The sequence below is a fragment of the Danio rerio genome, chromosome 4 (genome assembly GCF_052040795.2).
Source record: "Danio rerio strain M-AB ecotype USA chromosome 4, GRCz13ab, whole genome shotgun sequence".
Classification (NCBI taxonomy): domain Eukaryota; kingdom Metazoa; phylum Chordata; class Actinopteri; order Cypriniformes; family Danionidae; genus Danio; species Danio rerio.
The window spans coordinates 33,292,561-33,309,023 of record NC_141024.2 but is presented as its reverse complement, the minus strand read 5'-3'; the positions used below and the strand labels follow the sequence as shown (position 1 = coordinate 33,309,023).

Below are 16,463 nucleotides of genomic sequence, written 5' to 3'. Positions count from 1 at the left end.
ATGCCCCGACGAGCAGAGGGGGGAGAGAGAGAGAGCCCCAACGGGCAGAGGTGAGAGAGTGCCCCGACGAGCAGAGGAGAGAGAGAGTGCCCCGACGAGCAGAGGAGAGAGAGAGAGTGCCCTGACGAGCAGAGGAGAGAGAGAGCCCCTACGAGCAGAAGAGAGAGAGAGAGAGAGAGCCCTTAAGGCAGAGGGGAGAGAGAGAGAGAGAGTGCCCCTAAGGCAGAGGAGAGAGAGAGAGAGAGAGAGAGATTGACCTGGCCGGCAGAGGAGAGAAAGATTGCCCCGACGGGTAGAGGAAGGAGAGCGTGCCCCGATGGGCAGAAGACATTGAGAGCGTGCCCCGACGGGCCGAAGACATTGAGAGTGTGCCCCCACGGGTCGAAGACATTCAGACCGTACTCACACTAGGTACAGTTGCCTTGAACCGGGCCAAAGCACGCTTGGCTTCTCTCCCGTCTCCCCGACGGCCCGCACTCACACCACAAACGGGCCTCGGCACACTTACGTCATTGCTGCTGCGCTGTTCAGTGAGAAGTGCTCTCACTCAGCCGCACAGAGGAGATTTCTCTAGTTATATCGTGTCGGTCGTTTGATATGCGGTGACGGGCAGTTAAATATTTTACCAAACAGTCCTTAGGGATGCGGTGACACGCAGTCAGATATTTCGCCGAATAGATCCGCCACTTTTGGTGCTCAGAAACAATCATAAAGCCCTCGTGCTGCTGCTGCAGGAATGAGGTGGTCTGCTGAAGGTGCGGAGCTGTCGTGCAGTGAGGGGTTTGTGTCTTTAGTAAGCTACTGCAGTTTGCGTTCACTGAACAGTAAGATTGAATAATAAATCCATATGAAACAGTCCCTTAAAAGTCACGTCTCGCTGTCAGTTTCGGGCTTTGGCGCATTTTGCACTCACTCACAAGCGTACCGCACCAAAGCCCAAGTGAATCGCACTCAGGCCCACCTCTTCCAACTGGACCAGAGTCGGCCAAGTGAACCGTGCTTGAGCCCGATTCAGCGCGCACACACTTCTCAATCAATCCCGGAAACGGGCCTGGGCACGGTACGGATGGCATAGTGTGAGTAGGCCCTCAGAGTGTGCCCTGACGGGCCGAAGACATTGACAGCATGCCCCGACGGGCCGAAGACATTGAGAGCGTGCCCAGACGGGCCAAAGAGATTGCGAGAAGGAGCCCCATTGGGCTTGCGGTGCGAGAAGGAGCCCCATTGGGCTTGCGGTGAGAGATGGAGCCCCATTGGGCTTGCGGTGAGAGATGGAGCCCCATTGGGCTTGCGGTGCGAGACGGAGCCCTGTTGGGCTTGCTGTACGAGATGGAGCCCTGTTAGGTTTGATTAGGGTTACGTTCTATGAAACCCATGAAATTGACAATGTGTTGTGATTTACGACAATTAATGTCTAGCTGTTTAGAAAATTGGAGTTAACATTGAATCCCCTGAATTATGATTGGGTCCTGTCTCAAGATAACAGTAGGCGATGACTACCCCCAAAAATAAAATACCCAACAGTTAAGATTTTCCTTGTTGGGATTTTTATATAGTCGATAAGTTGTAGCGCAGGCCTGTCCTGCTGATGTTTTTATATGGTCGATTTCATTGCTTTCGTTCTTCTAGAAATGTGATAGCAATATCAGTTAGCTTGCTCTGCAGTCACATTCTACACGCTGTTTTACATGAGAGAGCAGAGACAGCAGTACGTTGAGCTAAAGAGAACTTGGGGATTCAGGTTATGAAAGTTTCAGTATGGTATAATTTAGAGCTGCACGATCAATCGAAAGAAATCGAGAGAGAGCGTGCCCCGACGGGCTGAAGACATTCAGAGTGTGCCTCAACGGGCCGAAGACATTCAGAGTGTGCCTCGACGGGCCGAAGACATTCAGAGTGTGCCTCGACGGGCCGAAGACACTCAGAGTGTGCTTTGACGGACCGAAAACACTCAGAGTGTGCCCCAATGGGCCGAAGACATTCAGAGTGTGCCCGATGGGCCGAAGACATTGAGAGCGTACCCCGACGGGCCGAAGACATTGAGAGCGTGCCCCGACGGCCCGGCCAAAGAGATTGCGAGTGGGTGCACGCCCTAGTTAATGATTGCCGTGCATGCGTGCGTCTACTTTAGTGAACAGAACCTGCATATGTTGTGAAAAACAGGTAATAAAGTTGTAAATAATATTCAGTTTGTGGCACAGAGTGATCGTTTGAGAGCTGCGAGCGAAGTACGAACAGCACTCAGCAGTGAAAATGAAACCGAAAGCCTGCACATTATTTAAATAATCATATTGTATTTTAGAGTTATGATTGCGACAAGTTTTTTCATTCATAGCAACCCCGTTTTGCATGAAAATAAATTCATTCATTATGAGACCAAGATTTCTGTATCTGAAGAGCAGCGAACCTCATGAAAGCATATAGTTAGTATGGCACCTGTAGCCTACCTTCATTCTTGTTAAATAAGGATTAAAGAGCTTAGGTGCATGCATACACAGATCAAGATCAATTACGGTGATACAGCGCTAAATCACATTATATACGATGATACATAAATGAATCGAATTATGCTTATGTAAGGAAATGTTAAATTGTGATGATACCAAAATTGCAATATTGAACAGTTATGTCCATAAAAAAGTGCTACTATAAAGGGTCACATTAAGTGCAGATGAAAGGCAACGATAAGCCATGGTTAAAGAGGCCGTAATAGACCTAGCTATATGGAAGAACCCGATAAACCCTAGAACTGGTAATCCGAGATGTCATGTAGCGCGAGGAGCCATAAAACCCAACTGGACCGCCACCACCAGTAGCTGCAAAGACAACAGATGATGATTATTACTTGAAATGAAAGAAAACGTTTGAAACTTAAAATATATGTATTGGACTCACATGTTATGCTGACTATGTACCTGTAACATCTTGGTTTATGGAAACAGCATATTTGCTCAAGGAGTGAACTTGCACTGGTCTTACGGTTCGTTTACAATTATGCCATCGATTTGGTTCAACCCGATACTATAGTACGTCAGGGTGCATTGATGATGCTTCCCATACACGATTATATTTTAATTCATAGCACAACAAAAAGTATAAATAGATTTATATTTGTATGTGTTATTCGTAATACGAGTTGTCATTTAATACAAACAGTCGGAACTGTACTCTAAAAAACTCGAGCATGTACATGACAACATTATCATTCATAGCAAATAAACGAAAGTGAATGTCCTGCTCGCTTTATCGAGTGAATTTTTATTTATTTTTTTAATATTAGATAAAGAGTTCGTAAAAGACGTTTTGGCCCCAACAATCTTCCATAATGGCTCAACGCGTAAACTGTGCTCGACGGAAAGGGCTGCGATTGGTCTAATGGCTGGCGCTGTTCGCCAATGAGTGACACTGTTAAAGTTAAGCGGTGATTACAGCTGATCAATGATAAACACGAAGAAAAACTCGCCATGTTATGGATTCACAAGTAAAGCTCTTTAACGGCCGTGAGGAGAGGAAACTCACGTTAACATGTCAAAGGGCAACAGTCTGAGAAATGGAGTTTACTTCTCAATCGCAGTGAAATGGAGGCTGTAAGTTACCTGTAACTCCGTGTCAGCAAAGGACTGCCCAGCAGAAACTCGCATGGTAAATGATGCTCAATTTCTGTTTTAAGTTGCAGTGTTTTACAAAAGCTGTGAACGGTGAAGTTCCATGATCATTCTGGTCTCCAGCTATGAGGTATATTTTTGCGAGTAGGATCTAATGTTAGAAGTGCTAAAAGCTAGTAACGTTAACCTTAACCCGATGCAAGGATATTTAAATGTACGATCGGCGGATAATGAAAGTGAAATGGCGAAATCAATCAATAGCGAAAATGAAGTGATTAGCCGAAGCTGTTAACCTTCAACTTTGAGCTGTTACGTGAACACGAACAGAGAAATGAACAAACTTGTGAGACGTAAACAACGTTGGCAGTCCAAACTTCCGCACCGTGACCGAAACTTCCGCAACGTCACCTGAATACAGCGAAACAGATTGTTTAGATGAGCTTATATACATGGCTTGCTTGGTTGTTATAGGCTGACAAGATAATTATTTTGAATGACGTGACATTTCAGTCTTCTTGGTAGAACCTTCGCTAAAGCTTGCATTTACATTGGAAAAAACAGTGACCGTTGCAAATTGCGATTTAATGTTTAGTTGGTCAACTGCATGGTAAGGAAACCATTTATACCTGCTAGACATGCGGATGAACCCGTCTCATACAGCTGCCATTGCATGGCTCAAAGATACTTTGTAGAGTGCAATTTAACACAACTGCCTCTAGGAGTCGCCAATGAAAAAAAAACACACACAAGAAATGTGCGTACGCCAGGCATGAAGTTGGCATGGACCTTTGCATATTCCCACATTAATTTCATCGTTAGTAAATCCAAACGTGAGCATGAAACATGGTGTATGCAAAGTTTTAGTGTGAACGCAGTGTTGATACATGAGGCCCCTGACCCTTGTTCCAAAAAGAGAACGACAACACTACTTTGCCGAAACCCAACCAGTGACCTTTAGATCTTTAGTCTAATGCTGTCCTAACTGAGCTATTTCAGCTGCCTTATCAGAGTTTTCCTGCAGCATGGATGTCTGTGAGACTGAGCAGAGCCCTTAAATGCATCTCAGGCCTAAGAGAGTAAAGGCTTGGTCAGTAGGGGGATCAAACCCGCAACCTTGTCGTTATTAGTACCATGCTCTAACCTGCTGAGATAACCAGCCACATACTGCCAAGCTTACTAAAAAGCTCAGAGTAACTGTCATTCTCCGGCCGTCAAGAGATTACAATGCTATTCCAGCTTTTTTTGTGCGGTGCTGGTAAAAGAACAAGGTCCCACCAAGATTTGAACTCAGATCACTGCATTCAGAGTCCAGAGTGCTAACCATTACACCATGAAACCTCAAGACTTATGAATGCTGCTGCCCGGGTTAAAGAGAAAAAAATTTAAGAAATAAAACGGCCTTGCCAGAAAGTGGCAGAATGTCAATACAAGGCAGTGCCAATGTGCATTGATTTCTGAGTAACTCATCATTCGGCATGCAGGGCTCCTCACACGTTTACTGGAGCAGGACCATGTAGGGCCTTCAAAAGAAAAGTGGACTATTCCAGGCAATTTGACGACTAAACGGCAGGCAGGGCAAAGAGGCCACCACAGAGCAGATGTGATCTTTTTTTTTTTCTATTTTGACCACGTCGAAAATCGCCAATCTTGATTGCTCCGAGGGGAATTAGCTCAAATGGTAGAGCGCTCACTAAGCATGTAAGAGGTAGCGGGATCGATGCCTGCATTCTCTACTTCTGTTTTCATGCCTTTTTACATTGACTTTTATTGCAAAGCTGGTGGCACCTTGAGAGTTTAAAGCTAAACTCCTTATGTCAGCTTTGCCAGTTCCCGTGTAGTAAATATCATTGCAACCCTGACCCTTGTGCCCAGAACAGAACGACAGCACTGTTTTGCCGAAACACGAGATTGAACCAGGGACCTTTAGATCTTCAGTTTAAGGCTGTCCCAACTGAGCTATTTCGGCTGCCCTGTCACAATTATCCTGCAGCATCGATCTCTGTGAGACTAAGCAGAATCCTTAAATGCATCTGAGCCCTTAAAGAGTAAAAGTATGGCCAGTACGGGGATCGAACTTGCAACCTTGTCGATAACAGCACCACACTCTAACCAGCTAAGCTAACCGGCCACATACAGCCAAGCTTACTAAAAAGCTCAGAGTAACCGTCAGGAGATTACAATGCTATTCCAGCATTTTTTGTGTGGTGAAAACAAGGTCCCACCGAGATTTGAACTCAGATCACTGGATTCAGAGTCCAGAGTGCTAACCATTACACCATGGAACCTCAAGACTGCTGAGAGGTGCTGCCCGGGCTGAAGAGATTTTTTTATTTATTTTTTTTAATGGCCTTGCCAGAAAGTAGCAGAATATCAATACAAGGCAGTGCCAATGTGAATTGATTTTTAAGTAACTCGTCATTCGGCATGCAGGGCTCCTCACACGTTTACTGGAGCAGGACCAGGTAGGGCCTTCAAAAGAAAAGTGGACTATTCCAGGCAATTTGATGACTAAACGGCGGGCAGGGCAAAGAGGCCACCACAGAGCAGATGTGATCTTTTTTTTTTTCTATTTTGACCACGTCGAAAATCGCCAATCTTGATTGCTCCGAGGGGAATTAGCTCAAATGGTAGAGCGCTCACTAAGCATGTAAGAGGTAGCGGGATCGATGCCTGCATTCTCTACTTCTGTTTTCATGCCTTTTTACATTGACTTTTATTGCAAAGCTGGTGGCACCTTGAGAGTTTAAAGCTAAACTCCTTATGTCAGCTTTGCCAGTTCCCGTGTAGTAAATATCATTGCAACCCTGACCCTTGTGCCCAGAACAGAACGACAGCACTGTTTTGCCGAAACACGAGATTGAACCAGGGACCTTTAGATCTTCAGTTTAAGGCTGTCCCAACTGAGCTATTTCGGCTGCCCTGTCACAATTATCCTGCAGCATCGATCTCTGTGAGACTAAGCAGAATCCTTAAATGCATCTGAGCCCTTAAAGAGTAAAAGTATGGCCAGTACGGGGATCGAACTTGCAACCTTGTCGATAACAGCACCACACTCTAACCAGCTAAGCTAACCGGCACAATACAGCCAAGCTTACTAAAAAGCTCAGAGTAACCGTCAGGAGATTACAATGCTATTCCAGCATTTTTTGTGTGGTGAAAACAAGGTCCCACCGAGATTTGAACTCAGATCACTGGATTCAGAGTCCAGAGTGCTAACCATTACACCATGGAACCTCAAGACTGCTGAGAGGTGCTGCCCGGGCTGAAGAGATTTTTTTATTTATTTTTTTTAATGGCCTTGCCAGAAAGTAGCAGAATATCAATACAAGGCAGTGCCAATGTGAATTGATTTTTAAGTAACTCGTCATTCGGCATGCAGGGCTCCTCACACGTTTACTGGAGCAGGACCAGGTAGGGCCTTCAAAAGAAAAGCGCACTATTCCAGGCAATTTGACGACTAAACGGCGGGCAGGGCATAGAGGCCACCACAGAGCAGATGTGATCTTTTATCTATTTTGACCACGTCAAAAATCGCCAATTTTGATTTTCCGAGGGGAATTAGCTCAAATGGTAGAGCGCTGATGTAATGATATAATTTCAACCGAAAAAATCAATGTTTCTTTTGATATCGAATCCACGTTAATCACAGTTTTGCTCATCGGGGTGAAGAAGATATTCTGTTTTCTGCCCTCCAATCCATCTCATCATGGTTCAACATTTACCATTTTCGCATGTCCTGTTTCTCATTATCTGTATTAAATATGATTATTTGATTATTTAAACGCGTATTTAACTTTGAAATGATTTTAACTAATGAATAAGTTAAACACACAATTTTATGTAACAAAGTTCAGTGCATTTGCCTGTCTCTGTAACTTTTTCCAGAGTCACCAAACTAGGTCAGAGGTCACAGAGACCTTGAGTGGAACTGGGGGCTGAGGACTGGAAGCAACTGTATTTATTGCTATTTCTATGAGTTAATTACGGTGACTGGGAAGTGCAAAACAACATTACTAAGTGTGAAACACTTACAAAGCTCAAGACAAATTTACATTTTGGAAAACATTTTCTTCCGGTGTGTGGTACATTTCCTTTCCGTAAGGAATCTGTAATTGTAAATTTGTTTCGGGACTTGTAAAAGTGTTAACTTTTTACTAAAATGTAAATTTGTTTCGTCCTTGGTAAAAAAAAAAAATTCCTCTGTAATTGTTTCTGATGATAGGTAAAAATGTTTTTTTCAATATGTAAATTTGTCTCGAGCTTTGCAAAAGTGTTTCACACTTTGTAAAGTTGTTTTGCACTTCCCGGCCACCGTAGTTAATACTATCTAAATTGTCCAAAGTGATTCAACTTTTTATTCCAGATAGATTTTTCGTAGTAATAATATAACTGCCTGAATGCAGATTATGTTGGTTTTTAACCAGTTTTGATAAAGACCGCTGAGAGTACACTCAGCCTTGGATAAGAAACAGATTATACTTTAAGTGTTTGTGTTCTATTTGATTGTGGATCCATTTCACAGGTCTGGTGTCAGCTCTAATCAATCTAGTGGATGTGTGACGTTTCTGCTAAAGATATTGTTCAGAATTATATGCACGAACCCCACATGGAAATTTCCCTAGTCTATCTGTGTTTTAACCAATCAGGTTAGAACACCTATATGACAAAGTTAATGACGTTATGTGAGAGTATAATTGTTATTGATTGGTGATTGTAAGCAGAGCGGCCTAGGAACTCATTGGACTGTTGAAGCTGGCTTATGGTGATGAAACTGCAAACTAACTTCAGTAATTTTTATTTATTTATGTATTTGCATCTCTGACTCCGGCTCTTCTTCATCTGACATACTGGTCATTCTTTGGGTTAAACTGTATAAAATCCCTACAGGGGTAATGTTGAAATGATGTCAGGCACTCCATACAAATTTAACCCGAAATCGACGCAATTGGTTACTTACCCATTGTTGAACCGATGTTGATTTTCAGTCGACTGAAACAGCGTTATAGAATCCAGACATTTTCAACATATAATCGACCTAATTGGTTTGTCTACCTAATGTTGAAACGATGTTGATTTTAAGTCAATTGGAACGACATAGAATCCACACAGTCAACATATAATCTATCCAAACGATTTAACGTTGAAATGAATGCTTAAACAACCTTTTCAGCATTAAACCAATTCATATTACATAATTACAGTTTTTTAAAGGACACATACTATAATTTAATCTTTATATATGACAAAACACACCACAACCTGTCATCATTTTTTTATTATTTATATAAATATACAGCTGTAAATAATTGTTAAGAGCATAAATTCATTCAAACCTTCTATACATGCAGTACACTTAAACACAGAGAGAACATTTAAATTATAGGCTGCAATAGTCAAAACCATTTACTCAAAAAATAAAACTGTAGAATATTAAATACATGTGTCTATTTGTGTTCTAATTTAACATGTATTTTTCATTAGAGTAAAAAATGCATTTTATTTCAGATGCGATAATAACATAATTTACTAATTTAATTTGGATCTAGGAGCTACAGTACAGGTTTAAATCACAATGCGTAAGCTGTTTAATGAACAGCATTTATTTAATTGATTGAGAAAAATACAATCACAAAAAACTAAAACACAGATGCAACCATAGAAAAAAAATCCTTGCTGGATTAGCAGGGTCAATAAATAAATAAAAAACAAATGAGCTTTTAGGTGGTGTGAAACTATCGGGAAGCTATTCCTCTACAGTACCACCATTTACTAGAATTTCATCCTGGATTTTCCAGAAATATAAAGTATTAGTGACCCAGAAACTTGTCTGAGAACAAGCTTAAAATATTGCTATCACCGTTAAGAATTGCAAGCTTGTTTTTAAATCACAACATTTTTTTTTTCAATATCACTGTTTTATGGCTAAATGCAATAAATAAAATACAGCACTGCGACCAAAGAATGTAAATACTGAGTAATTTATGGAATGCACATGATCCTATTATAACGATCACTGCGAACAATAAGCTAAGCGTTCGTTTTATATACACACTACAAATATAAAAACATTAAAATAATTTAAAGCAATTAAAATCTATATTATGGGCCTACCACACTGCAAATTTTAGATAGTAGATTTAACTACCTTGGAGTTAAAATTAACACTCCCTCAGAGTTTATATGGGAACCACTATAAGTGTTAAAAATAACACTTTTGAAAGTGTTAACATTATCAACACCAAGAGAGTGTTGATTAGAAAACCCTTATTGTGTAAAATATCTGTTAAATATACGAACAAATGTCAGCACCTGTGATTGCCAGAATCTTTCTGTGAAAAATATGGAAGTTTTATAGAACTGTATAAATGTCCGAAAAATAACCATATTTCATGAACTGATACAATAGCCGCGTTTCCACTATCGCGCCTAAAGCGAGCGAGCCAGGGCGAGCCAAGGCCAGTGGGGTTTCCACTGTCACTTCCGGGGCCAAAGCGGGGCTTTCTTGGGGCCAGTGGCCGGCCTTTTTCGGCCCGCCGAATACCTTGGGCCAAGGAGGGCCAGCTGGGGCTTCGGGGCGGAGTGAAAGGAGAGGCGGGCAGTTTTCTGATCACACATGAGTACATGCGCCAAACAAATAAAGAAATAAGGGAAAGAAAACATCTAGCCTTATAGTCTGGAGTCTTTTTGCGTATGATCACCCTTATGTTTCCCTTTTAAATGTAAGGCTGCTGCATAAAATAATATAGTTTTAATTTATAGTGATGTTTTTTGCTGCGTCTTCCTTTATGTTTCAATAACGCATAATAATCTTTACACCATATTAAAGACACAGCAGACAGTAAAGGTTTTCGAGAGTTTTTGTCAAGTTTAAAATGTTTGTTTGTGCGCGTTTGGATTCCTGTATGTGTGTGTGAGACCGGGCAAAAGCGCTCCTTCACAGCTCTGTTATGCCGCGAGCGGCTTTTTTCTTTATTTATTTTGGAGATAAAACACAATATAAATACAGCAGAAAGACATAAAACTTAACAAAATACGTGCCCACTTTCGTAGACTTTAAACAATATAGTGTCATATCTTGATAAAGTAGCCTAAGCTATATTGAAATATAATTTAAAGAATTACAAATATCGGATATATAAAATCACATTAAATAAATTAACCAATATAAAATAAACAAAAGCTATAGCTATAACAATGTAGGTAGCCTATATACAATACATAAATCAAACCGTTTTAAAGCCACATATAGCCTAACTTTCATTTTACAAAGACCTGTCTGAAAAAAAAGATTTTCGATATTTTCTAAACAGTAAACAACGGAGAAGGTTTGAAATATTTATATAACGTAAATATATATCTAAGTAAATATTTATAAAGTATTTGCATATGATGATATTAATCAAATCGCGCAAAGAGCATTATTTGGGTGAGTGAAAGCAGAATCTAGCCTATACCTTTTTTTCTGTCACTCAGTCCTGCGCAGCGCTTGCTGCTTTAAACGCATCAGGGGAAAGTCCAAACACAAAATGTGTTCTATATCCTCAAACAACTGTTTTTGTTTTTATATGACGTGGTTAAATTTATAATTGAAACTTTAAATGAAGAGCTTTAGTGACTAGCTGCCGAGCGCAACAAATATGGTTATATTTTATTAGGCTACTCGCTCTTGTGCTGAAAACTTAACACGACTTCTATCAAAACGAGGATGTTTTAAAATACATGCCATATCGAGTTATAAAGGAGAATTTCTGTGGCTTTATATTATGGATGTGTGCGCTCTCTGTGTTGGGTCCCTGCGTTAGTGGCGAGAGCACTCCATGCACAATGCAGTCGGTCGGCGAGTTAACAAATGTAATGAATGGAAATACACAGGTCTGTGCGTATAGACATTTCATGTACTGCTGTACAGTAACGTGTCGTTTGTTTGTTTCGGTTGTCTTCATTTTAATGGTTTCATTTCGTGATAATTCTATGGTCTGCTTTATCTGCCTGTCCTCATTCCCGCTGAAGTGGGCGGTTGTGTGACGTTTAATTCGGGGACGTTCTGTGGGCGGTGTTTGCGTGACACGCTGTTAGCTACTAGCCCGACAGTGGAAACGCGACATGATTTCAGCCTCATTTCTCAACCTTCCGGGCTATTGGCCCGGCCCGATTAAAGCCCTGGCTCGCACTGGCCCGGTAGTGGAAATGCGGCTAATGTTCAGTTTACAAAATCATAGCTTAGTGCAGAAAAATGTAAAGTCTTTAGATGCAATAATGTGTTCATGTGTGATTGCTATTAGCAAACAGACTTTGACTGCATTAGTAACTACAGTTACCTTTAAACAAAAGAAGATGCAGTATAACATCAAATACTTTCAGTTTATCTTGGACTTGAACACAGACGATACTATCCTCCACAATGGTGACACAAAAAACTTTTTGCTGTTTTTTTTTTCTTTCATTTTTTTGATTTTTCGGAAAAATACCAGCAGCTGTGGTTGCCAGTATTCTGCTGTTTTTAACATTCATAAATTCAGTTTACAGAATATTTCTGTTAAAAACACATTCCACAGTCTGTATTTTTTATCGAACTCACACTGCAAATTTTAGATTTGGTAGATTTAACTACCTTAGAGTTACAATTAACACTCCCTCAGTGTTTATATGGGAACCACTATAAAAGTGTTAAAATAACACTTTTGAAAGTGTTAAAATTTTTAACACTCAGAGTGTTAATTAGCAAACTCTTAATTTGTAAAATATCTGTAAAATGTATGTCAAAATACTGGCAGCAATGGTTGCCAGTAATCTGCTGTTTTCAACATTTTACATTGGTAAATTTACAGAATATTTCTGTTAAAAAATAATTTCCACAGTCTGTATTTTTCATTGAACACATTTAACCCCTTAAATCCCAGAGCAAAATCCTCACTAGTGTCCTCACTACAGAGGGTTGAACACTCAGACAGTGATGAAGTTAATGAGATAATGAAGTGTCTAATTAAAGGAGGATTGATAATTATTGATGAACAACTGTTAACAAGCAGAATCACTGAAGGAAAGAAAAACACAAATTACAGCCAAAACCAAAGATGAAATCAACTGAGAATAAAACTCTAAATAAAATAATAATGATTAAAAATTAAACAAATTACACACACAAAAAAATGCTATTTTTCAACATATTTAAAACAACTCATCATGCACAGTAAAATCTTCAGAGTAAAATTTACTCAGTTCAGAGAACATTTGGTCCCTCTCTAAATTGAGCAAAAATTTACTCAGCAGCAGAGTTAAAGTTAATGAGACAATGATGGGGTTAATTAAGTGATGATTGAGCACTGATGATAAACACCTGCTGTTAATAAGCAAAAACAGAGAAGAGAAACACAAAACTACATCTACCTTCAACTAAGCACAAACAGTATACTTCTCACGACATTTTTTGCTATAACTGATGCGTTTTAGAAACACACCTATAACAGTCACAAAACCATTAAGATAGAGGAGTAAAGGTTCAACAGCTCAACTAAGCAGCCTCTGATCTCCATGTTCATGCTATCTGGGATGATGGTGAGGTCAAATGAAATATTTTTAATAAAAAAATATTCTTACAGAAATGAAGTCAAAGTGTAATCAGTGAAGCTGCTAATGCTATTATTTAAATTGAGTTGTTTAATCCTCTGTTTTAGTTCAGTTGGTTTAGTGTGACGCTGTGTCTTTAATGACTCGTTATCAAGACGACTAATTTGAAGCACTATGAGTCGACTCTTTTATAGATGAATCAACAGTTTTAAACACTGTACACTTACAGATTTATGCCTTAGCTGGATATTTCACTTCACTTATAGCTGTGTTACACACTACATGGAAGGGCATTTTCAAAAACCCGTAATATGGGCTCTTTAACAAAATAAATACAATATTTAAATAAAATGCGCAATAAATTAGAAACCAACAACAAGTGAAATAGAATAAACTGTAGAACTATTATGGTTTTTATGGTTAAATACACACACATGTAAGAGTCCATTTATTAGTCCCATGACGGAACTCACAGCATGGGTGAAGGTTAAATGCAAGTAAACCTTTTAGCATATGTGAAAAGAAATATTTTTGTTCATTATAATTAATTTTAATTTGTTTTTAGTTCTGAGTTTTAATCTGACTCCAATTTATAATAATTTTAGATTTAGATTCATCTAATTCAAGCTGATAACCTTATTGTCACAAGTAAATAATGTTCAGGTGAATCCAAGTGCGAGTAAGCAAAATAATTATTTATTAACACAGTCAAAACAAAAGCAAGGAATGAGTGCAGTGCTAGAAATAGGAGAAACAGGGCAGGAATCAGGCAGTAAACAGGGTCTAGTAAAAACTCCTCAGGTCATGAGCACAGACAAGATAGCACCATAACCACACGTAACGAACTGACAATGACACACTAAACACGTAGCACATATATAGGCACGATAATGAGTATCAGCTGGCGAACAATCAATCCAGCTGAGTGCCGTCAAGAAACGTGACCAAAACAAATACACGTGGGCCACAAAAACAAAACAAACCCACATGATCAAACAGAAACTCCGGAAGAGTGCACAAACCTGCAACCATGACATTACCACTCTCTCAAGAGCACCTCCTGGTGCTCCCAGAAGCGCTTACCTGGCGATTGTAATCAAGGCTTTAGCCTTGGTGCGCGCACCTCTGAACAAAGGCATGGGCGGAGGGGACCGCGACTTCGCATTCCAGACTGGGAAAAGCTGGTGGCTGGTAACCTAAGCTACACTGAAAAGGAGAAAGGTAATGAATTGTGTGCGTACTCCACCCAAGGGAGCTGCTGACTCCAAGAGGAAGGATTCTGGGAAACCAAACAACGTAACATGCGCTCGAGATCTTGGTTGGCCCTTGGTTTGTCCGTTACTCTGAGGAATAAAACCAGAAGAAAGACTTACAGTCGCTCCCAATAAATGACAAAATTCTCTCCAAAATTTAGAGACAAAGTGGGGCCCCCTGTCAGAAACCACGTCCGTCGGGAGGCCATGAATGCGAAAGACGTGATTAATGACAGCATCCGCTGTCTCTCTGGCTGAGGGTAATTTGGGCAGAGGAATGAGTAGCCTTCGAAAATCGGTCCACAACAGTCAAAACAGCCGTATTGCCACCAGATGGCGGGAGACCGGTGACGAAATCTAGCAAAATGTGCGACCAAGGTCTCGAAGGCACTGACAGCGGCTGAAGGAGTCCATTAGGAGGGCGATTAGAAGTCTTAGAAACAGCACAAACAGAACAGGGCAAAACAAACTTGTGTATGTGCCTTGCCATAGCTGGCCACCAGAATCGCTGTTTAACTAAAAATAATGTACGACTCACCCCTGGATCACAAGCCACTTTGGAAGAATGTCCCCATCGAATGACGTCAGACCGAATCCCCTCCGGCACAAACAATGGACTGGGTGGGCATTCAACTGGGGGCGTTACCCCAACCAGGGCTGTGCGAACCCTGCTCTCGATCTCCCATGTCACTGCAGAAATACAAATCCTCTGGGGAACGATGGGCTCAAGAGACGTATTGCGCTCGGAAGAATCAAAAAGACGGGATAACGCGTCGGGTTTGATGTTTTTGAAACCCGGCCGATAAGAGATGGTAAAGTTGAAACGTCCGAAAAATAATGCCCACCGAGCCTGCCTGGAGCTGAGTCATCTGGCGGACCTGATGTATTCCAGGTTCTTATGATCGGTCCAAACGATAAAAGGAACCCTCGACCCTCCAACCAATGACGCCACTCCTCCAAAGTGAGTTTGACAGCCAACAACTCCCTATTACCAATGTCGTAGTTTCGTTCTGCGGGAGATAATTGGTGAGAGAAAAACACGCACGGATGAATTCTGTCATCCGAGGCTGCGCGCTGGGACAGGATAGCGCCCACCTCCACCTCTGACGCGTCAACCTCCACCACAAACTGCCGGGAGGGATCAGGTGTCAATAGAATGGGAGCTGAAACAAAGCGGCTCTTCAGTTTGGAGAATGCAGCCTGTGCTGCACTCGACCACCTGAAGGGAGATTTGGAGGAGGTTAAGGACGTCAGAGGAGCGGCGAGCTGGCTGAAATTGTGAATAAAACGCTGGTAAAAATTGGCGAAGCCCAGAAATCTCTGCAGGGCCTTACGAGACTCCGGAATTGGCCAATTTACCACAGCCTGAACCTTCTCTGGATCCATGCGCACCCCCTCGACTGACACAATGTGTCCTAAAAAGGGAACAGACTGTGCATGGAACACGCATTTCTCCGCCTTGACAAAAAACCCATTCTCTAGCAGCCGCTGAAGCACTCGCCTGACTAGCTGCACATGTTCCTGGAGAGAACGAGAAAAAATCAGAATGTCATCCAGGTAGACATAAATAAACTGATCTACTGATCTATCATGTCTCGCAACACGTCATTTACGAGTGCTTGGAAAACCGCAGGAGCATTAGAAAGCCCAAAAGGAAGAACACAATATTCAAAATGCCCCCTAGGGTTCAGGAACGTGGTTTTCCACCCATGGCCCTGCTTTATGCGAACCAAATGATATGCGTTGCGGAGATCTAATTTCGTGAAAAATGAAGCCCCCTGCAGACGCTCGAACGCTGAAGACATCAGCAGCAAAGGATATGTATTCTTCAACGTGATGCTGTTCAGCCCTCGATAGTCTATACAGGGTCTAAGAGACCCATCCTTCTTTTTCACGAAAAAGAACCCCGCCCCCGCCGGTGAAGAAGAGGGCCGAATGATCTTGGCCACTAGAGAATCAGAAATATATTTCTCCATGGCCTCCCTCTCAGGAATAGAAAGAGAGTATAACTTGCCTTTAGGCGGAGAGGTACCTGGCA

General features: G+C 41.3%; 2 protein-coding genes and 2 non-coding genes across 4 annotated transcripts in view; 1 reads left to right on the top strand and 3 right to left on the bottom strand.

Annotated features, from left to right (window-relative positions):
* The window catches only part of LOC147844804 (putative RNA-directed DNA polymerase from transposon BS), a 157,678-nt gene extending 150,615 nt beyond the window's left edge, over positions 1 to 7,063 (top strand). Inside the window, exons 2-3 of the mRNA XM_088650023.1 lie at positions 5,276 to 6,067; positions 7,017 to 7,063. The gene's annotated coding sequence lies outside the window, so the exon portion shown is untranslated. The remainder of the gene's footprint in view (positions 1 to 5,275; positions 6,068 to 7,016) is intronic.
* LOC141375062 (uncharacterized) overlaps positions 1 to 16,463 on the bottom strand; it is a 34,091-nt gene that overhangs the window by 2,882 nt on the left and 14,746 nt on the right. The window lies entirely within an intron of this gene.
* Positions 5,819 to 5,890, bottom strand: trnaq-cug (transfer RNA glutamine (anticodon CUG)). Its single transcript has one exon. It is a non-coding gene; the product is annotated as a tRNA-Gln (tRNA).
* trnaq-cug (transfer RNA glutamine (anticodon CUG)) lies at positions 6,768 to 6,839 on the bottom strand. Its single transcript has one exon. It is a non-coding gene; the product is annotated as a tRNA-Gln (tRNA).